Source organism: Magnolia sinica, chromosome 7 (assembly GCF_029962835.1).
Source record: "Magnolia sinica isolate HGM2019 chromosome 7, MsV1, whole genome shotgun sequence".
Classification (NCBI taxonomy): Eukaryota; Viridiplantae; Streptophyta; class Magnoliopsida; order Magnoliales; family Magnoliaceae; genus Magnolia; species Magnolia sinica.
The window spans coordinates 48,453,340-48,459,518 of NC_080579.1; positions in this window are offsets into that span (position 1 = coordinate 48,453,340).

Sequence of the window (6,179 nt, forward strand, 5' to 3'; positions counted from 1 at the left end):
CTGAAGGGATTTTAATGGTGGACGGTCAAACCCACTGATTCTATAGGGTGGTCCACCTAATCCTAGATCTGCCTTATTTTTAATCTCAAGCCTTAAAATGGGCTTTCAAAATGGTTCGACAGATTGGATGTAACACATACATCATGGTGGGGTCCACACACATGGCCCACCAATTGAATGGACGGTTTGGATATAACCCAAACATCAAGGGTGGGGCCTATTGGCCGTTCAGCAGCCCAACCAAATGGCTGGACATCATTGATAAAACACATACATTTTGGTGGGGGCCATTAGCCGTCCAGCAGCCAGCCATATGGCTAGACGACATTGATGAAACACATACACTCTTGTGGGTTCCACCGTCCACGACAGTGGACGGTGTGAATAAAACTCATACATCATGGTGGGTCCCACGTGGGGCCCATCATAATGCTTATTTGCCGTCTAAACTGTTAATAAGGTCACGCTGACCCGGATGGAAGCAAAAAAATTTCATATTGTCCTAAAACTTCTGTGAAGACCCAAATGGGTTCAATGGCAGCCATCTAATCACCATTGTTTCCTATGATGTGGGCCACCTGAGCTTCAGATGGGGCTGATATTTGGAGGGCGGCCCACTGCCTTAAGGGTCTACAAAATGGACGGTGTGGATATACAAAACACACATCGTGGTGGGGCCTACGACTAGGTCGTGGGTCTGCTGTCCGTCCGCCAAATGTCGTAGGCGCTGCTTGCGGCTCTGGCAGCAACAACGTCTGCAACATATTTTGTTTTTTTTTAAACCGCGTAATCTCAAAGTTTTTCAGGCATGGGGTCCATATTGGAAGAATCCACCTCACTTAATGGATTCTATAGTCCATAACCAATCCATCAAGCTCAATATTGGGCATGTTTCAACGTGTAAAAAAAATTCAGGTGGATTTAAATGGTGAAAATCACTGTTTGCAAAGGTATGGCCCACTAGTTAGTCGGATTGGCCCCATTTTTCGGCTCAACGCCTAAAATGGTCTGGGGAAAGGGATGGACGGTGTGGATTGGGTGCATACATCAAGGTGGGGCCTACAGAAGTGTTCCACTCAAAAGCTTGTTGAATCAAGCTTACATTTGGTTTCATTTCATGTCCAGCGTCTCTAAACGATGGACGACTTGGCCATAACACATGCATTTAAGGTGGGCCTTGCTCAGGTGGGCCACCAAATGCACGGATGGTGTGGATACAACACATAAGAAGTGGGCCCCACCTTCAAATGGCTTGGCTAAAATACATGCTTCATGGTGGGGTCCATCTGGGTGGGCCACACGGCCACATCATCACATGAAAAGAAATGAAAAAGAGAGGGAGAGAGAGAGAGAGAGAGAGAGAGAGAGAGAGAGAGAGAGAGTGGGACACGTGTGATGGAGGGCTTCGCCACTATGAGCCCTCCCTTGCAAACAATCATACATCAAGTGGGTCCCATTACATGTGGGCCCATCAAACCGAAAATCAACGGTGGAGATCCTTTCTCCACCAAATGTAAGGTCTAGATGACCCTATCCATACAAGGAAAATAAACATCATGATGGGGTCCATGGAGAATGGCCCCATCATGGAATAATCATGAGGATCAAGGTGGGCAATCAACCACATCTTAGGGTCCAAAGTGAGATCCATACCATCGATCGGTAGGCCTTAGTTGGCCCATCATAAAAACATGAAACTAGCCTATAGAAGCACCCACCATTCGATCTTCTTGGTCCAATGGAAAGCCGATCTCCTTGTGTCTCACTTTGATGGAGGGTGATGAGGTTTGAATGGCTAGGATGAAGGATTTGGGGTATGAAGTGGGCCACACAACTCACACTTTCTCTCTTGGGAAACTATGGACGTCCACCACTTTTCTCTTCTTTGGTGTTGCTTAGAATTGTGTTTTGAGAAATGGGAGAGAGAATGCGATGTAAGGAGAGAGAGTGATGGGTGATGGAGTGATGGATGTGAGGTGGTACTTGACATGTATGGGTGTGTAAGAGAGAGGGAGAGAGAGAGTTGACTTGGGGAGAAAGAAAGTATGGGTTGTATGTACTTGACATGAGGTGATTGATTGATTGATTGATGGGACATGTTATAGAGATTTTCTTGGGATTGCAAACGTATGGCGTTTTCTTCAAAATAAACGCTGGCCCACATCTCCCTGCCAGGGTATTGGATCGGTATGCAAGACGCGGCGTTGGAACCGCGGCGACGGTGTGGTCACAATGGTACAAGTCTCAAATTAAGCTGACTCAAATCTATAAGATATGACTTTGGGTCACAAGCAAACATCGATTATAGGTCGTAGATTGCCGGACTTCGACAGGAAAGATCGCGGGAGTCGACGGAATAGTACGGATTATGATACGGGTCTTACATTAGTATTGTCTGCTTTTGAACTATTATATAATTGACACCTTTTATCTTGGAATATGATCTATGAAGTAGCATACGAATGCAATCCCCATCAAAATTCACACCTAAGGGAGCGCAAATAAGAGGATTGATCATAACAGTATGGTCGTCATGCACATAGACAGAAAATGCTTGCAATGAATGTTTATGAGTACTAGGTGGCCTATTAATGAAAATAATGTCTCCGTCCATAATACGCGTTTTTATGATTTGAGTAACTTTTAAATATGTGTCCTTTTGAACCTTCCCTAATTGCATAGGTGGCTGAACCATCTCTGTATGTTACACATAATTTGTCATCCACTAGTTTCTATAAATGATCCATGTTGTATGCCGTAACCTTCTCTTCAAATGTGATCTTTTGAGCAATTTCTAATGGTAAACCGACTTCATGAATCCCTTTATATGCATCCCCAGTAATCACACTACGAGAAGAGAACCCTGATCCCTTCCTAATAAACAGTGTGCGCATCTTTTCAAGCCATGCCTTTGTAGAAGAATCATCAACCTCTTTAATAGCCCCATACTTCCTAGTAATGTCATGAGGTGCCTTATAGGGGCAAATGTGTCAAATTAACATATTTGAGACATTTAAGATGTTTGTTAACAAATAGCTTGTTTCAGATTCATTACTTAATTTTTAGACTTTAGCCATAATTATCAAACAATTTTTTTTACTTCAGATTTTAGATTCAGGCTTTAGATTTTAGATTCAGGCTTCAGATTTCAGATTCGGTCTTTAGACTTCAGATGTAACAAATGAGGCCAATACGATTGTTTTTTTACTTTTATGAGCAGAAGCAGAAGCACATGTACCACACACCAGCTATATAGCTGGTGTATTGACATTAACAACTTTTGTGGGTACCATCATGAGGTATGTATTATATCCAAACTGTCCATCCATATATAGCTGGTGTATTGACATCAGCGAGTTTTGTGGGTTCCATCATGAGGTATGTATTATATCTAATAGTCTATCCATTTGGCCAGATCATCTTAAGGATTGAGATGAAAAATAAGACAAATCTAGATATCAACTGGACCACACTGCAAAAAGCGATGGGTAATTGAACGCCTACCATTAAAACCCTTTTGGGGTCACAAAAATATTGAATCAATATGATGTTTGTTTTTACTCTTCATCTAGGTCTTTTTGACCTTATGATGATATTGGATGGAAAGTAAAAGTTATGGTGGGCCCTACGAATGTTTTAACGATGAAAATCGTTATCCCCTCTTCTATTTGTGGTGTGGTCCAGTTACGCTTTAGATATGATTTTTTTTTTTTTGGATTATGCTCTAAAATAATATCAAAAAATGGATGAATGGTGTAGATATGATAAATATATCATTGTGGGCCCATATAACTTTGATCTCCTTTAAATCATTCGTACAACTCGAGCTCGAGTAGCGTCAGCACTTGTCTTTGCACGACACGTACATACAATAGCTATATAGCTGGCGTGTGGTACACCAGCCAATCCGCTACTCCATCGTACAAGCAAACATCAGATTATTGAATCTGTTCTAGCAACTCTGTTGTACATTCATACATCAGATTATGAACACTTGTAGTGATTCCAAGTGTTCTTAGGATGAAATAAATAGTTATTAATTTTCAGGGCTATAAGCCAATTAACTACTCTGGTTTGCTCCAACTTGATATATAACCATAATCTTTATCCATTGATAAATAACAAAACATAATTAATTATTCATTTACAGGGATATAAGCTACAATAAATTCAATGGTTCACTCCCACCTGAGATAGGGACTTTGCCAATTCTGGAGCACCTGTAAGTTCTATTATTTATTTATTTATTCTTCTTTAGAAGTGCCATGGATATGTTTGGAATTTTTAATTTTCCAACCAACTTCATAGTTATTAATAAGCATAATTTTTTATTTTCTTCTTTTTCTTTTTGAGAAGGTTTTAAGTCCTACCAGTTAGACAATAAGCTATTGTCTACCATGAATTATTTCCATCTCATCATGTCCTTATAACATCCAACCTTACTAAGAGGTTGGTTGGAGGATAGCCTTGTACGAAAATCATTCCCATTGATTCATTAGGTGTGTTAGACCAAAAACAATTTTAGCATTGGTAATAGCAAAATCTAATTAGTTATTTATTTTTAAAAATATTAAAGCTACAATATGTTCAGAGGTTACCAACAACAGTTAGTTTTGGCCCTTTTTTTTTGGGTTAGTTCTATTTAATTATTTTTCTGTAGCAATGACATGTGATGTTTTTGGAATTTTGAATTTGCCAACCAACTTAGTAGTGGTTATTATACAGTAATTTATTTTTTTTCCCTTTTCTTTTCAAGTAGGTTTCAAGTTCACCTAGTTGGACCATAAGTTACTATCATGTCCTAATGACATCCAATCCTCCTAATAGGTGAGGATTGCCTTGCATGAAAATCATTATCATCCACTCACTAGGTGGGCCAGACTGTAACAATAAATTTTAGCAATTGATATATAACAAAATATAATCAATTAAATTTTTTGTGAAATGATTTTTTACTTTCGTCTTGGTGATCTAGCAGCTCCAGAATTTATAGCATGGTTCATGGGTATCCAAAGGGGATATTTCTACAAGAACAATATGTTAATTTGATTGTCTTAATTCCAGGTCCTACTTCCATCAATATGATTCACTCACTCTACTGGAAATTATGCATCAGTGTTCTTTCACCATTCTTTGAAATGCATAGCTAGACGAACTAAGAGTGCCAATTTCTACACAATTATGATCATATTCATGCTTGTGACAAATTTGAAAGTTGAATGTCTTATATCACATGAGAGAATTACACAAATTGCAACAAGAACTGTGATAACTATTTGATTCCATTTGAACATTTATGTGATAGGTTGGTTCAATATGCCGTGCATGTGCTTTTCTATTGTGTAGACTTACTTTCTCAAATCGGTTGGTTCGTTAAAGGCTTTGGAGAAATGGGTATATCTAGAAATGAATGTGCGCGTTGATCCACGCACACATCCATTTCTAGATATACCTATTTCTCCAAAGCCTTAAACGAACCAACCTATTTGAGAAGGTAAATCTACACAATAGAAAAGAAAGAAATATATCATCCAAATTCAATGGATGATATATTATATTTCATTTTTTTTTAATTAATGAGAATCACTGACGGATTATAGCCGTCGAAAACACCGACGGTTTTAATCCGTCTGCGAGCAATGCCGACGCACCCTTCGTTGACAGACCTTGTGACGGCTAAAATCCGTCGGGGATGCGTTGCCCTGCTTTCAGGTAGTCTTAGTTTGATCAGTGTCCTTGCAAGCTATGGACCTATGCCAGTTGTTATTTCGTTGGGTCAGATATAAGGTGAAAGTTTCTGGCCTTGTTCGAAGTTGATATGAACTGAGCCTAAGGCCCACTAGCAGGTAATGGTCATGACCTTTTTAAAACCGATTACCTAATTGGGCCGAGCTTTGTTCTAATATGCATGAAGGCCTGACTTTACAGCATGACCCATTCCTGCTTATTTAACTCTGTTGGGTTCTGTACACTATTGCCCGGCTATGACATAGATGCTTATTTAACGAGCTGATTTGGGCCCTCCTATGTTATATATCTCAGTCTAATATTGGAAAAACCTCATTGTTAAGGACTGTCAAGGGTGGCCGGATGGCTTGGCCAGGGCTCTCAGGCCAATCTTGGACTGTGGTCGGGGCTAGTCATAAACTTCAGCCCGTTTATTAATGAGTCTGGGCTTG